This window comes from Polistes fuscatus, unplaced genomic scaffold (genome assembly GCF_010416935.1).
Source record: "Polistes fuscatus isolate 324 unplaced genomic scaffold, CU_Pfus_HIC Scaffold4, whole genome shotgun sequence".
Taxonomy (NCBI): domain Eukaryota; kingdom Metazoa; phylum Arthropoda; class Insecta; order Hymenoptera; family Vespidae; genus Polistes; species Polistes fuscatus.
The window spans coordinates 2,858,151-2,875,640 of NW_025113118.1; the positions used below are offsets into that span (position 1 = coordinate 2,858,151).

The 17,490-nt window shown below is 32.5% G+C and overlaps 1 protein-coding gene and 1 long non-coding RNA gene across 8 annotated transcripts in view; one reads left to right on the forward strand and one right to left on the reverse strand.

The window, feature by feature from the left end:
- The window catches only part of LOC122521515 (probable serine/threonine-protein kinase DDB_G0282963), a 57,587-nt gene that overhangs the window by 24,413 nt on the left and 15,684 nt on the right, over positions 1–17,490 (forward strand). The window contains exon 1 of one of the 6 annotated variants that reach the window (XM_043642343.1): positions 17,015–17,222. The exons of 4 other annotated variants lie outside the window; for them this stretch is intronic. The gene's annotated coding sequence lies outside the window, so the exon portion shown is untranslated. Of the gene's footprint in view, positions 1–17,014; positions 17,223–17,490 lie in introns of those variants that run through there. One more of the 6 variants, XM_043642344.1, reaches the window with a different exon arrangement.
- LOC122521517 lies at positions 8,531–12,736 on the reverse strand. 2 transcript variants are annotated; one of them, XR_006304787.1, is made up of 3 exons: positions 12,502–12,736; positions 8,958–9,518; positions 8,531–8,887 (listed from the first exon to the last, which is right to left on the reverse strand). It is a non-coding gene; the product is annotated as an uncharacterized LOC122521517 (long non-coding RNA). The 2 variants fall into 2 exon arrangements; XR_006304786.1 differs by lacking the exon at positions 12,502–12,736 and having other exon boundaries at positions 8,958–9,699.

The following is a 17,490-nucleotide window of genomic DNA, read 5'->3' on the forward strand; positions in this document are numbered from 1 at the left end:
ATATTACATCAAATCGTTTTGTAGAGCGGAAAACGTAAAACGATGGTGGCGGTGGGTGGTGGGAGGGGGGTGGCGGTGTTACATTTCAAACGAATTCACGAATCGATTTTGACGATTGATACGATTCGATCCGATCTCGGTCTTTTTCTTACAACCGTGAGGTGGATGTAATTACAAATTTTTCTCTTACCTATTTTGACGTGATTTCAAACTAAATTAAACATGATTCAAAATATATATATATATATTTATTTTTTTTATCTTGTCAAATAGAATTCGTTTAGTTTTATCGGCGTCGAGAAAATAGTGGGTGGTTAAATGAACGTACACAAATATTTTTTTTGTTTTTAACTCATAAAAAGTATTATTATTCTGTTGGATAATAATTTTCGTTTACCGCTTTAAAACGATCGTTTAAAACCGAGTCCTGTTTCTTGGCGTGCAGCAGAACGTCGACGGAGTTTTAACCTTTCCCGTTCGAACTTTCAAGGCGATTCCGACAGACGTTCGTTGTACAAAGTAACGAACGAATGAACGAACGAACTATCGTTAGCTATAAGTGCTGGTATTTCGAGACACGGTGTTATAAACGTTCGAATAAAGATACAAGAAAAGAGAAACTTGTCGTCGGGTGGGTATGCAATTGCTCGAGGGACAACAAATTAATACTACGCGATCATTTCACGTTAATATATGAGAAAAGTGAAAACGGGAATACAAAAAAAAAATAGAAAAAAGAAACAGAGTGGAGGGAGAGAGTAGAGGAAAGAAAACACAACTGTATCTCGGGGAACAATCATTTTAGAAAACTTGACAAACTTATTTCTAAATTCTTAAAGCATCCATTCTTTTGGGGGGAGGGGAGAAAAAAAATACGAGAAGTAACATTTCCTCCTTCCCACTTTCCCCCCTCCAACGACTAGAATATTTTCCATTATTCCACTACGCTTATTTCTTTTTTTTCTTTTCTCTTCTTTTATCTCGTTTTATATCACATCCTTCTGTCCAATCGTAAATGTGTACACCTATATATATATATATGTCAGGTGTACAGATATAGGTGTAGGTTATTACTCGCGGATAAACCAGAGAGCCGAGATAGAATAAAACCCTTTCAATTCCACGCTTATGTCGTAGAAATGTTTTCGGACTTTTCATTCGTCCTCGAAATAAGTTCCCGGAGTCCTGGTATAGTCCCAAAGGAAGAAACTGGCTGGGGCTTTAGTTTAAAAGACTACGTTCGCAAGAAACTACGAGAAGGAAGCAGCTTGTTACTATATTCCCGAGCCTTACTAAAAGATCATCAAAACTCTCTACATTCTAGGATTACGACTTTTGATTTTTCTTCTATGGTACGATCCCTTTTTCCCAAAACTTAACCAATAACTATAGTATACTTATCAAATTTTCTTTCTCTCTCTTTATTTTTCTTTCTCTAAGAATATTATTTCTTTACCGATAACTTTGACGAACAAATCAAAATCCTTTAAAAAAGAAACAACGTACAAATCTTTTAGTCCTGTCTGTCGTTTATATTTGATTAACCCTTTGACTTATATTGACGCATATATATGCGTTTGATAAAAGTTGCCAGCGTATATATGTGTGTGTGTGTGTGTGTGTGTGTTTGTCAATATGAATGTAAACAAATATTTAATGTTGTTTTACGTTAATGATTATTATTGCTTTCGAATCTTGACTGACGTAAAAATTATATAAGAAAAACAAACAACAGATCTTTAATTATTAAATATAATTTATTATTAGTATCTGAGATTATAATCATTAAAAACACTTCAATTAAAAGTATTCAGTATTCAAAGGGTTGATTAAACAACTCAAAAGAGAAAAAAAATAGAAAACAACAAAAAAAGGACAAGATGATCGATCCATTATCTCGATCGCGAGTTCTCCTTACCTACATTTTTTGAAGAAAAAGAAAAAGAAAAAGAATGAAAAAAAAAACTAGGCTGGACCGCAATTCTTAACAACTCCTTTCCACGAGAAGATTCTTTCACTCTTTCACTCTTTTCTCAATCTCTCTCTCTCTCTTTCTCTTTCTCTTTCTCTCGTTTCCATAATCATGTCTGCCTAGCAGCAAAGCAGGTCTTTGCACCTGATTTCTTTTTTTTCTTTTTATTATTATTATTATTTTTTTTTCTCCTTCTTCCGTACCTTTTTCTCTTTTCTCTCTTTCTTTCTCTCTCTCTCTCTCTTCTTTCTTTTAGTCTTCTTCTATCGTCGTAATAAACTCACACTGTGTGTCTATTATTCGAATTCTTGCTAACCCTTGATGCAAACGTGAACGACACGTACACACATATACACTTGCACACATTACCAAAAGGTCGACCCGTTGTGGGACGACCTAACGAGGCGCGATACAATTAAATGCGAGAAAGAAAGAGAGAGAAGGAGAGAGAGAGGCCTACTTCGCGAACGATGCACCTTAACCAACGTTTTTACTCTCCTTTGGTCGCATTTAATTACCGACTTAGAAGAAACAAGTCTCTTGCTTAATGAGGTTGTTCTCGATTCTTTAATCCTAGGAGGAGATTATTACTACTACTACTATTACTACTATTACTATTAATACTACCAACCGATTGCGCGAATTTCTAGGTAAGATTTCATTTATTTATTTATTTATTTATTTATTTATTTATTTATTTAGGGCTCGAATGTAGGCGTGAAAGAAAAAAAAGAACTATATATATATAGAAAGATAAAGAAAGATAGATTACATCCAACCTTCTCTTTTATCTCGTATTTCGTTCTACTTCAAGATCGACGTTCGACCTTTTCCCCCCTCCCCCTCACCCCCTTCAAGCATTACCTCTTTTTTTCTAGACGTAGACACGACCTTTCGATTGCCACCTGAGCGAGTTCTTTTCTTCCTATATATTTTTGTTGTTGTATCATTCTTTCCCTCGTATCGTTGAATTTGATCGATAAAATCGGAGAGAGAGAGAAAGAAGGACAGACTACTCTTGGTGTTTCCTGATTTCTAAGTTAGGAAGTGGCCGAATTTAAGTGGTACAAGGTCTCACGAATGGTTGGTTGGTTGGTTGGTTGGTTTCTCGTCTTACACATTGAGAAATCAGGAAAACCTTGTCCTTGATCTGGGACGACCTAATAAGTAATCGATCAAACTACTTTAAAGTTATTCGAGGAATACATACGGTTATGGTATAAGGAAGACTTATGGTATTATTTTCTTTTTCTTTTTGTTTGTTGAGAAATTAGAAAAATAGTTGTAGATTGTGGTAGATCGTTAAACCTTTAGTCGTCGGGGCCAATAACATCGTTTCTTTGGCAACGTGAAACGTCGTTTCACTTTGACGTTAAATGTCTCTTGAGAAATAGAAAGAGAGAGAGGGAAAAAAAAGAAAGAAGGATGTGTGTACGAGATTCTCGTGCGTAGTCGACGAGTATAGTATGTTTCTTCTTCTTCTTCTTCTTCTTTCACCTGTGTGCGTGTGTGTGTGTGTGTTCGTGAAATATCGAGGACACGATCGCGGAGCCTTCTCTGAGCCTTCTACGATCAATTAGAAATCACCTGGTGATGGTGATGGTGATGGTGATGGTGATGGTGGTGGTGGTCATGGTGGTTTCCACGAATGGGAATCTTCGAGATACTTCTTATTCCTCCATTTTCTCGCTTTTTGTTTTTTTTCTTTTTACTCTTCAAAATCGTTTAATTAACAAGATCTTGATTTTTTACCAACGGGAAATCAATTAATTATATTCGACGATTGTAACGTATTCAATTAATACACGGTTTTTTACGTGATTATTTCGTATTAATTGTATTTTAATTTAGAAACAATTAATATTACACGCGAACGTAAAATATTTTTTTATTTATATTTTATTTAATTAAATATTGCAAAATATTTTAATTATATTCGGTCATTATTTATTCTCTGATATATATAATTTTTATTAATTATATTTATATAATAATATTCTGATAAAGTTCGAGATTATATTATCCCTTTTAAATATAATACATTGATAATCGTACACAATCATATTATTTTTAATATTGAAAAATAATTTATTGAATATTAAGTATATTCATTTTGTGTTAGAATATATTATAATATAATATGAATTATTTAAATATCCTATATTGAATCATGTAGCTTATATTTTTATTTTCTTTTTCATTCGAATTCGATCCGACTGCGTTAAACAATAGCGGGTGTTGTATCTAAAATAATAATATTGCTTACAATTTACCAACGATACTTCATTAAAATTGTTTCGTCGAGCGAACTCGAACGTTCAAAGCGACTATTCTATAATAATCGACAAATAAAAAAGCTATCCTCCTCGTGACTGACATTAAAAACTCAACGAGAGAGTCTCATATTCTCGACGAGTGTGTCACGAATAAAAAAGAAAAAAAGAATTCCTGAATACCTACTACGCGTTTCCTATTGCAATTGCGAAATCAATTTTATGTTTGATTCGAGGTAGGAACAAAAAAAATTGTCTAATCCTGTAATCGAAAAGAATGAAAGTTATTCGGTGGGCAGGGGGTGGTTGGTGGGTGGTGGGGGGAGGTTGAAAAAACATTGCAATCTTGTTCGAGAAAGAAAAGTAAAAGTACACAAAATTATTCTCTACTTTTCGTTGTGATACAATAAAAATGTAAAGATAAATAAAAATGTAAGAGAATCGATTTTTTAAACAAATAACTCGCCCCGAATCGTGCATTTACATTTATTACTTTTACTTTGTTTTTATTTTAAATTGTCCTTATCGCGGAGAAAAGTATTCGCGTGAAAATGAGAATGCATGCACAAGCGAGTCGATTAGTTTTACGCGTGCCGATTTTTCGAAACGACACAATCGTCGAACGAAATGACAATTATTCCGAATGGAAAGAGAATCGGTAAAAGGGAGAAAGTGCGGTAAGGTGTGGTAGGGTGGGGTGGTAAACGTTGACCAAAAAAATTAGCATTTTTCTTACGTTTGCGAATTCAACAAACGTTTCAACGATTTCCTTCTTTGATATCCACGAATATTGTCGTGTTATGTTTAACGATTTAATATTTATAAATATATATTATCGTTTATATAATAATAGTTGAAATTAATTTAGAAAAAAGAAAAGATCGTTCAAAGAAATTTATATAATATAAAAATAATAATAATAGTTATATATATATATATAAATATAATAAATGTGTAAAAAATTAAAGGGGTACACTTTCGGATGAATAAATAGGTGAAAGACGAGTGTGGTGAAAGAAACGTCGATCGTTGGGGAGGGGGGTTCGTTCGTTCAAATCGAATGCGTAAATGTAATTTTCAAAGAAACGATTGCGTGCGTGTCGAGGCTTGTAAAAAAGAAAGAAAGAAAGAAAAAGAAAGAAGAAGAAGAGCTCGAGGAAAGTGGCCGTACTCATTTCACGAACTGCTTTCTTCGAGTTTACTGTTACGGTACTACTACCCGTTACACAATGCTCCAAACATTTTTGACTGAAACGACATAGCACTTTGTTCTTTCATATTCCTTCCCCTTTCTTCCTTCCTTCTTCTCTTTACAGCAAAGAATACTTTTTTTTTTAATTTGTTTTTTCCTGTTAACCCTTTGAATGCTGCGTATTATGATATATGTATGTGTTTGTCAATATTAATGCAAATAATGTAATGTGATTATTGTTTAGAGTCTTGTCACATCCAAAAAATAAATTTATTTAATATATAAATAAAAATGTTTAATTATATTAAATATTATTATTAAATATGATTAGAAAATTGGTCGATGAAATATTTCTGTTCCTACAAAATACACCAGTTAAAAGTATTCAGTACTCGAAGGGTTATTACATTGAAAATTATCAATGTTAGATAGAGACGTTTACTTGAATATATTTTCGTATAATAATTTGAATATACTGAAATTACAATTTTCAACGAGTTAATATATAAAAAAAAGTCCAACGAAATTCTATCAACTAATTAATTATTACAGTTTAATATGTAATAGCATGGAATACGTTACTAAAGTATTTTAATATCGGGTGATAATAATAATAATCATTATAATAATAATTGGAATTACGTTATTAACATTCAATTACAGATTTTGAAATGACGCAGAACTACGTCATTTGGTATTTAGCTGAAGAATTTCAAATGACGTAGAAAATTTAATTGCCGATCTCTGCGAGCATGTTTAAATCGTGTCATTACACAAAGCCGCAAGTTTGAGAGCCATTTAAACGAAACAAAAAGAATCAAATAAAATAAAATAAAATAAAATAAATCCTTTTTTTTATATGATATATTTTTTTTAATATAAAAAAGAAAAAAAATAATTTAATTCACTTGCAATCATTTACAATCGCATCGTTGTGATTTTTTCACCTGAATTTAACAAAGAACACACACACACACACACATACACATACATATATATATATTCGTTTGTTTTTGGAGATCGATGGAAACGATTTGAACAAAAAAGAGAAAAAAAAGAGATATATAAACGCATCGATTCGAGTGTCGAAACGCGGACGTTTCAATCTCACTTTAAACGACGTATGTGTATGCTTATACGGAAAATGTCAAGGTCGATGTACTTCAAACCCGGGGATGAGACGACTCTGCACGTAGTGCAGAGAATGTATGGTATCATTAAAATAAAAATAGCTTCTTCTTCATGAAGCCACGCGTAGGAGGAGGTGTATTAGCAGTAGCAGCAGCAGCAGCAGCAGCAGCAAGAATTCGCAAGCTTTATTTCGGTAGTTTGTTTCTTTAACGCGTTTGAAAATGGATGAAACGGTACGTTGACCGTCACCTTGAATAAATCTTTTTTCCAGAGAGAAAGAAACCGGAATAATTAAATTCTCTCTTAACGAACCCGACATTAAGAACGTATTTTCATTTAACGTTTTTGTGCATACCCCCTGCTAGGTTCAAGAATACTACTTGTTGTTTTTTTTCTCCTTTTTATTTTTTGTACCTTTAAATTCTCATTGCATAAGATCGTAGAACAAGGTCGAAAGAGAAAAATGTTATTAATCAAATGACAATTGTTTTATCCGTTTCTATTTATCATTCAAGTTGACAATTTTTAAAGAAAAATTTTGATTAGTTTGATTGTCGGGGGAAAAAAAAGAAATGATAAGAAATAAGAGAGAATTTTTGTCTGAGCTCGAGGATAATATTATAATAAAAGAATGCTCGAAAGGAAAACTTTAAAATAGCATGTGTGTGTGTATGTGTGTGTATGGTAGGTAAATAAAATTTTTCATAGGTAATAATGCGAAGATTCTTTGTCTTCGATGTGACTGTTAACCTCTCGCAAAAAGCTCTCCTACGTTTTGAAACTATTTTTCACAAGACCTTCTTACCATCGTTCCCACCCCACCCCCCTATTCACCTTCCCTCGATTGCAAAGTTTTTGCGGTTTAAGAAAAACGCCTTGCCACCGAAAAACTTTCGTAATAAGGGAGAGGACTAAGTTTTTTATTTTTTAGTATACTTTGCGTGTCGTCGTTGTTGTAGTTTGCCAAGTATATATGCACCATCTTTACGTATGAACTTGAGTGAAATTAAAAAAATAGAAATAAAGAGAAAGAAAGAATAGATATCGGAGAGATAACGATCGAGCGAAATATTTTCTCTTTATTAATCATCCGTCGAATTATATTTCATTCATACTTTTGTATTCATCCAATCTCGTTCGAAATATATTTTCTTAACGTTACTTGGATAAATGCGTGCTTATTTTCTTTTTCTAAATAAATATCTCACGATTTTAAATTCAATCCAATTGATTCGAAATAATAAAAGATAATAATAATTAAAAAAATTTCGTTTGAATCTCGTAAAGAAAAAAAAAGAAACAAATTATTTATCTCCATAGAAATATCGAGGTTGTTACGCTCGAAGAAGGAAAAAAAGAAAATTCTGTATCTTTTGTAATTCCAATTTAGTAGCGAAGTACGAGTAAAACATAGAGATGAAATAGATATAATCGTATCTGAGATCATTAATTAACACATTTTCTAACTTCGATCACTTGAAAAGGTAAGCGCGTTGAAATGCACGTGTAAATATCTGTTCGAATGGTTAAGAATAAAATAAAATCAAATCAAATAAAAAGAAAGATATCGTTTTCTTGGTTTGCGTGGATGTATAATAGAGGATCGTAAGGTTAGAAGGGAAAGTCAGTTCTCGTGTTGGCATGCCATCACCCACGCGTGATGATGATGATGATCATACATAAATAAATAAATCTACAATATAAATGTAATAAAAATCAAAAATAAACCAAAAAAATTAATTCAATTAATTTTCCTTAGAGCACAATATTTGCATTAAATTTGTAAAATTAATGCAAAATATTTGCATTGGAACAATAAACATCAGAATAAAGAACAGCATCCACGTATATTTATCGTGCGAATTTTTGGATTTCTTTTTTTTCTTTTTTTGATTTGTTCCAAATAAAAAAATTCGTATTAATATTTGGTATGGGTGAGAAGATAAGAAAACTAGAGTCTAATACGTGATTGATTGGTTTTTATATTGAACTTCTGGTACAGAATCGTCTTTGTCGTCAAACGACAATGGCCGAGTGACCGATCACGAGTTGTGTATCCCTATCGGAGAAAGTTTCCTCGCAAGGAGGTCTATCTACCTACCAACCTATCCATTAGACAAGGCAATTCACTGCAAAGGAGTGAATTCAATAAGTCACGTAACAGGAGAATAATATTTGTTTCGAGTTTCTGTATCTCCAGGTTGTGTTTCGTTTTATTATTTACGAACGGTAGCAGAAGTTTCCAATTGTTTGACCCAACGTTTAAACTCTGAAACCATATACCACGAATGTTGGTTTGTTATTTGCTTTTTCTTTTTTCTACAACAAAAAATAAATATTAAATATTATTAATATTATTATAATAATATATCAAATATTCGTAGCGTACCGTTTGCATTTACTATTGTAAACGATTTATCAATTTTGTGTTTCTGTTGAAGATCATTTATCGAAAATTTCATTAAACGATATATTCCCGTTATAAAATTACGAACAATTTTATGGATCTTATTATTTCGATTATGAACAAAATCGTAATAAAATCATTTAAAAAATTGGGACACGTGATACTATTGAAAAAGCGGACAAAGCAAAGTGTTACATAAGAGCTTTGCTCGTGACTAAGAAATCTTGTTGCACGAGTCTCCTTGGAGTCACGGAATCGCTTTCGTTTTAATGCATTCTATGTTTTTTAAATGCTCCTTGTTTTTTTCATCTCTTCCTCTTCTGCTTCTTCTTCTTCTTCTTCTTCTTCTTCTCTATTTCCTTTATTTTCTTATCTTATCTACCAGTGCCCTGCGAAATATCAAAAACGATTATAAACATACTTTTTTTTCTTTTTTAGAAAATTCATCGTGCATGTATTTATATAGCTGAAGCGAAAGTGTTATACTAATTTCATGTTACCATTGCTATGCAGGATATCCAATCGGGATCTGTCATCGATTATCTAGCCAATAGAAACGAAATACAATTTAATATCATACAAGGTTACAAAAGTGAGTGAATGTTTGAACCTATTGGCATACTAAAAATTCAACTTCAACGAATATATATGTAAATCCACATAGAAAGAATTGACGTTCTTTTAATTCCCCTTCCTTCACCCTCACCCTCCATTCCAAAAAACGTTTCTCAGAAAATTTCAAACTAGAATAAATAACGTCTGGGAAGAAAAAAGAACTCGATAAAAGTTGAAGAAATGTCGTTAGATCGGTAAAGGTGACAGTGAAAATTTGTCGTTGGTGGAGTTTGAGTTTGGGTTGGGGTTGGGAATGGGAATTCATGTAAAATTAAAATATTCTATGATCGTTACAAACGAAAACACGATTTTACATTATTCAGATCGATTCTCTGTTAACCTTTCTTTCTCAAAGACGGATGAGAAAGACCGACCCCTCGTTGAGATAAAGAAAGAAAGAAAGAAAGAAAGAAAGAAAGAAATAAAGAAGGAAGGAACGAAGTGAGACGGAGATAGGTGGGGTAGGTAAAGTTAGGTTGGTTGGTTGGTTAGTTGGTTGGTTGGTTGGTTGGTTGGTTGGTAGGCAGGCATATAAAATTCCAAGGAGCAACGGTGAGATCCTTTGTCGAGAGGCGTATATCTTGGAGCCGTTCGAAAGGCCGCTTTGCCGTGCGTTCTGGGATCGCAGGATAAAATACAAGGGGCAAAACTTGAGTAGTAGTAGTAGTAGAAGTAGTAGTAGTAGTAGTAGTAGTAGTAGTCTAGTAAAAGGAGGTGTGGTTATGGTCGAAGCTGGTCGACCTCGTTTAGGACCGGTAGAAGCATAACGCGAACACATGCTTCTTGCCTTCTGTACGAGAACTCTAGCTAGCTAACTGCTTGCTTGAAGAAACGAGTATAAATGGGGTCTGGTTGGTGGTAATAGATGGGGAGGTGGGTGGGATGAGGGGGGGTAGGACTAACGTTACGGGAATCAAATTTACAAAGCGTATTTCACTTTTATTAATGCGTAACGAGAGAGAAAGAATCAAAGGTAAACCTCCTATTCCAATCCCACCCCCCAACATCCCATCACTCGAGACTCTTCCTTTTTAATTTTTATCTTCTTAGTTTTCTTTTGTCATTCGATTGTAATCAATTTAAACAATTATAAATGTTGATAATTTAGCGTGGTATAGATGTATAATTAAGGTGAACCAAAAGCTCGTGAATTTATTGTATTGTTTTGTCATAGTGCAATTTTTGGAAGTTAATTAAATGACTTTACATGGCAAGTGAAATATTAATAATAAAATAAATACATTTTTATTTTGTCTTTTCACTCTTTTGACATATATCACGTGTAAATTTATCGTGCTATAATTAAATGTTCGAAATTGCTCAGTCAACGGTTTCGATTTCGATTAAATTAGCGATAACGCGAATTAGTAAACGCGTTCAAAATGAACGAATAAATATTTATAGTAGATAATTTTTGTCAGATTATTATCGTTGCATACGATCATTAATATTATTTTTATTCGTAGATATAATTAGACGATAGTGAAAGAGAGGGGGAGAGAGAGAGAGAGAGAGAGAGAGAGTCTCGTTTTTTTTTAATCAATTGCATTTTTTATTAAGGAAAAAAATTAAATATATATGTATTGTTAGCACACGCGAAATCCGGTTTAAGAGATTTTTGCTTTTATAAACTTGAGTAAACTCTGTTTCTCATGCGGTATGTTCAAAAATATTGTGGTTTCGGTATGTAATTCCAAACCGGTTTTGAAACACAAGCGTCAACGGAGTTTGTGCGACGGTTGTGTTGAATTTTCAACTGCTCTTGGGTATATATCGTGCTTATGCGCGCGCGCGCGCGCACTTACCTGTGATTTATGTCGGTCATTAATGACGCGTTAAACTTCGCCCTTTTACGTTTTTAGGACCACTAGGAAGAAACTTTGTACGTATCAATCATCCGATTTGATGGTTCGATTTTGATTAGTGTGGGATAGTAGTAGTAGTAGTAGTAGTAGTAGTAGTAGGTGGTGCGTTAACAGTTCGATAGGAAAGTAATCACGAAAATCTCATTTATTAATCAAAAATAATTGACGAACGAGTTTGGGTACGTTAATACGAATAATCGAACTGTCACAATGGTCGCGTTTTATTTAATATCATGATTTAAAATTCGCAATTCTATATTGTCTGTCATAACAGTTACGTTTGATTATATACACAATGATTTAAAATTAATTTTATATTTTCTTTGAAAAAAAAAAAAGAAATAAAAAAGAAATAATTGGTTTTTTATTAGGAGCTTTTACATAATTGCTCGAGAATGAAATGAGGATTGCTTTTAAATCGAACACGTTCCCCCCACCCAATCGGCATGATTTTAAAAAAGGTACCCCGATCAATGCGCGTTAGTTCGAAGTGCAGAACCTTGTATGTTTTCTGGCTAACGTTACGATATCACCTTTCATCTTTATTTTTCTTTTTTTCCTTTCAATAGTGTTCGCAAAGCGAGAAAAAGAGAGTTAAGTTTTGTACCCGTATAGAGAGCACTTGTACTTTCTATCCGTTTAATAAAGTTTTACGATACTTCTGACGATATTCCGTTAGTATTTTATCGTAGACTGCACACCATAGAATATAACTATATATACGGGAATATTTCTAAGATAAGTTTTTAGAGATAATTGTATTATTCTAAAAACTTTGGCAAGTTAAAGTTTAGAAAAATTTAATCCGAGAAGAAATAAGTCAAAATATAATATTATCTGGATGATATTATAATGCACGTTTAAAACTTTACGATAAGTTAAATTTGAAAAAAAATAACACGTTTATTATAAATCTTCGAACATTAAACGATATTATAATTAAAGGACAAATATATATATATATATATATATATATATCTTTTATATTACAGTTATTATATTTTTAAACATTTAATAGCTTACTTCGTTTATTACGATTTGCTTACCAAGTTTCCAAGGAGAAAGTAGTAGTAGTAGAAATATCGTTGCGTCAGGTTTTAACTGTGGCATCGTAGACGGATAATTTTCATAGTAAGCTGCAACAACAAGTAGCAGCAGCAGCAGCAGCATCATGGTACGACGGGTGGATTCTTTCGTTGGTGGGAGAGAGAGAGAACCATGCGAAAAACCGTCACCTTGGTATGGAATTTTAGTGGTCGATGTGGTAGGAAGGTTATACCTTGCTTTCCTTGCAATTGGAGTCGAATACTATGCTATACTTAATCAATATACATTCTCTAACGGGTATTATACGATTTTGTATCATAGTTTAACTATCGTTTCCTTCGATCGGTTTTAAATCGTCGTTGTATCTTATCTTTGTCTATGAATCTTCTTCCAAAATTTTCTTAACTTTTTATTCTAACAAAATAATTCACTAATAAAATATATTCATCAAATCGTTTTTTAATGATTATTTTAACATTTATCTTCGTTTATTCGTTCGATCGCGACACTAACGCTAAATTAAAATCAAATAATTACTTTTGAAATTATTTCTAATTTCATTATATCAATTAAATCCATAAAATTCCTCGTTATTTATTTAGATAATTATTATCATTTAATACGATTGAATAAAATCCGCACAATTGCGTCTACTTTTACCAAGAAGAGACTAAAATATATATATATATATATTTCTTTGAAAAATAAGAACAACTTGTGCAATATAAAGATGTCGACAATCTTCCTAAATACTCACGGGTCTTTCTCAAACGTAGTAGTAGTACGAAAGAAACAAACAAACAAACAAAAAAACAAATAATCTAAATCTGGAAATAGCAGTGGGTATATAACTTTGCCATTTTTATTAAACGTGGATTACATTTTTCATTCCTTTTAAAACGGATTTATTTTAATGGGAGATAAGTAATGGGTGGGGGGGTATGTGGGGGAGGTGCTTCGGATAAATAGAAGAAGTATGTAGGATACTCGACAAATAATTGGTGGCACAAATTTGTTAACAAATAAAACTCACTTGGTACTCGTTCGTACTGATATTCTTTTCCTCTCTCTCTTTATCATTTTTCTTCTTCTATTTTTTTTTTTTTACATGTGACACGTATCACACGAGATTCCCAGACGCCGTACTGTTAGGCATGACTAGCTTTAATGCTCGCAATTGAGTGGAAGGCTAACAGTAATTACGCCGAGGGAACGAACGAGAAGAGAAACGATGGCGTACAATAGCGGGACCTTATATGAATTTTCTCTGCTTTGTTCTTTCCGTCTCTATCTATCTTTCTCTCTTTTTCTCTCTCTTTCTCTCTCTTTCTGTTTCATTTCTTTTTTCCTTTAACTCACTTCGTTCTTGTCTTTGTTCCTACTCGGTTACGTTGGGAGTTCTCTTTTTATTTACTTTTCCTCTCTCTCTCTCTCTTTCTCGTAGATAGTTTTTTTCTCTCGTACGTATGTCCGGAGTCAAGTTCACCGCATGAGTCCCCTCCCCCTCCAGCCCGAGTAATTTGTCTGTCCGTTTCCTCGTTTATCCGTCGTGTTTCATTGCATCGTGGGAAACAATTTTAAAAAAACGGTCCACCAAAAAGCGTAAATTCCGTTGACGTTTTCAACTCTGCGTTGAAAATATTTTTCTCTCTTTCTTTCTCTCTGTGCGTCTGCCTGTTTCCTTTTTAATTCATATAATATATTTTTAAGACAACCGTGTTAAATTTTAAACGACGATAATTTCATAGTCAACATTTTTATTTCTAATCATTCGATGAAAGAACAAAGAATAAAGTAAAAGAAAGAGAAAGAAAGAGAGAAAGAGAGAATTAAAAGGAAAAAAGGTCACATTCACAAAAGCATAAGACGGAGAGTCAGCAGCAACAGCAACAGCAGCAGCAGCAGCACGTTTTCTCGAGTAGTTTGGCCACGTCATCTTCGAGGAATGCGTCTTCTAGAGAAGGTCCGTCTTTCCGGTCGTTACGGGCAAGAAAACGAGACGGTGAACGAGACAAACGGGCAAACAGAGAGAAAGAGAGAGAGAGAAGATTGGAAGGGAGAAGCAAAGGGAATTCTTCTCGTGACTGGCAAATATAGGACGAATCGAAGTAAATCATTCTCGTCTCTTGTACATTCGATATAAATATTATTATTATTATTATTTCGTTCACATTCAAATGTATTCCTTTTTTCTTTGCTCGATAATCGTGAAATTTTGTACGTCGTTTTATTTTCTCGTAGGAGAACGAAAGATAAAATCACAAATTTTTTGGGACGCGGGGGGGGGCGGTAGTGGAAAAGAATTTGCGCGCGAGTAAAGTACAAGGAGAAAATCAATTTTTACAGTGGGAAGGAATGGGAAGGGGTTGGGGGGAGGAGGACGAGGCAGAAAGAATATTGCAATTTAAATTCGTTATTGAATAATTTGTTCAAAGGAGATGTGTCATCTGTTACGTGAACGAACTGTTGCGGTGATTGGCTTTTGTCGTTATACTTTGTGCCGATATCAATAATTTCTTCACCCCCCCCCCCATAAATTACTTCGATAACCGTAAACGCTGAAAAACGTCATTTAGTTATTTTTCTTTATTATTATTATTATTATTGATTTTAAAATTGCAATTATTCTTTTTTCGTTGCGTCATTCCGTGTAAGTTCGTTTGCAAAATATTGCATTACGAGTTGATAAAAATTGTTTAATATATATCGACGATACGAGTCAGGAATGAATGAGAATACTTCGTGTGACTCATTGTGCGTGTGAGAGAGAAAAAAAGATATAAATAAATAATATGATATGGTAACGGAGTTATATAAATACATCATTTAATTTATAATTACATTTTTTTCTGTATAATATATATTTCATCGTAATAATACGTATGCACATTTAATAAGCGTAAGGAATTCTTTCATACCGAAGAAACGAACACACCCGATGTTGCTTAACTGAACGTTTACGATCGAACCGTGAGATCTTGGTTCTTTTATAGTTTTTTCTTTTTTTCTTTTTTTATTTTCCCCTACTATAATAATCGTCATCTCGTTTTTTAAAGTAGAGACGCGTGTGCTTTATCGTTCGGTGTTATCACCCTAACCGACCGTATACTTACGAAGAACTTACTCTCGAAATTAGTTATGGTGTATTTCTGGTTAGTAGTTTAAACGAAGAACAACTCGTTCGTTTAAACTTGCTTACCGAGAAACTGAGGAAAAAGAAAAAAAAAAAAGAGAAAAAAAAGACTATTTCTCAAAGACATTTCACACGCTTTAACAAAGATCAAAGACAACCGCTGGCCACTGTATTTGGTTTAAATGTCTTACTTGAAAAAAAAAAAAAAGAAAAAAAGTATTCTCAATTAATAACGTTCCTTCATTTCTCGAATAAACAACTCTTTGAAACTTATTCGATGGACTCGTAGTAATGACACGTAATTTGTGTTTTTTTTTTTTTATTTTTAATTAAAAAGCAAAATATTTTGATAAATAAAAAATATCAACATTCAAGATGATAAGTACCATTGAGAAATGTAATCGTTTTATTTTTATCGAAAACCAAATTTTTCAAGAAAACCAATTTTCTTTTTATCAATTATATCAAATTACATTTTTCTAACGATAAAATATTCCTTAGTAATATATAATTTAAATTAATTTTACATTTTAATAATCCTATAAAGTAGATTACTGCGTACAAGAATTCTGTAATATCGTATTACGAGGAAATATCAATTATTTTAAATTAATAGTAAGAATTGGTACGGATATTCTCAATATACGCTTGCCAATTTAATATCATTATGATTTTTCTTCGAAATATTAATCATTATTGTCTCTAATCGTATCAACACTAATATCCATAAAACAAAAATAGATAAAAATCCTTTCGCAGTAAGATTATATCACGAAGTAGAGCTTATGTTAAAAATATGTTTGTAATTCGTTAATTACGTGATTGTCAAAAATGTTGAGACGAAGGATAGCAGACGCTTTATTGTACACGTTTTCAAAATAAACTCCGAGAAAAATGTTGTTTCGACAGAGATCGTTGCCCTCAGGTTTCTTCATTCCTTGCCTCGCATTCAAGTCCGGTCCAGTTCCAGTTTTCAAGATAAAAACGAATAGATATGTATATATATATATATTTTTATTTTATATTTAAATTATTTATATCGTGTAAACAAAACAATCTAATGGAATTTACGATATAGTAATATATCGTATTCCATTTTGCGGAGTTGGTTTCGAAATACTATAAAAAGAAGAATATTTTTTCACGATGAATTATTACGACGACAAACAATAATAATAATAATAATAATAATAATAATAATAATAATAATAACAATAATAATAATAATAATAATAATAATAGATTAAAAATAATTGATAGGTTTGATTCGAAGATTTAACGATTGGGGAAAAAGAAAAAGGAAATCAAAGTTTAAGGAACGTTTAAAAAATAAAAAAAGGTTGGTCGTAATCTTTAGAAACGCGACACGTTAAAAAGTATTTCTCTCTCTCTCTCTCTCTCTCTCTCTGTTAATGTGTAGGCTCTTCGCATTCGATGGAACGTAAAGGGGGATGTAACGGATCATCGAGATTGCAAACGGTACTTTATTCTTAGCTGGAGCACTTGCTGCAGCTCGTGCATGATAATGCGACGTTACTAACCGTGCGATTTTCTGTCCTTGACAACTGTTAAAAAAGTAACGCACACGTACGTACGAAACGTAAAAGAAGAAGAAGAAGAAGAAGAAGAAAAAGAAAATAATTTATCTTTTTTTTTTTTCAATAAAAGCAAAAGGAAAATAAATTTATTGCTATCTTCGTATTAATTCGATGTGCAATTTAAATCGTTCAAAATTGAAATATATAATATTAAATCGATAAGAAACGAGTTTTTCGATCACCAACGAGATGTTTCAGAAAAATATAAAAGAAAGAAAGAAGAGAGGAGAGAGAGATAGAGAGAAACAAATAAATTT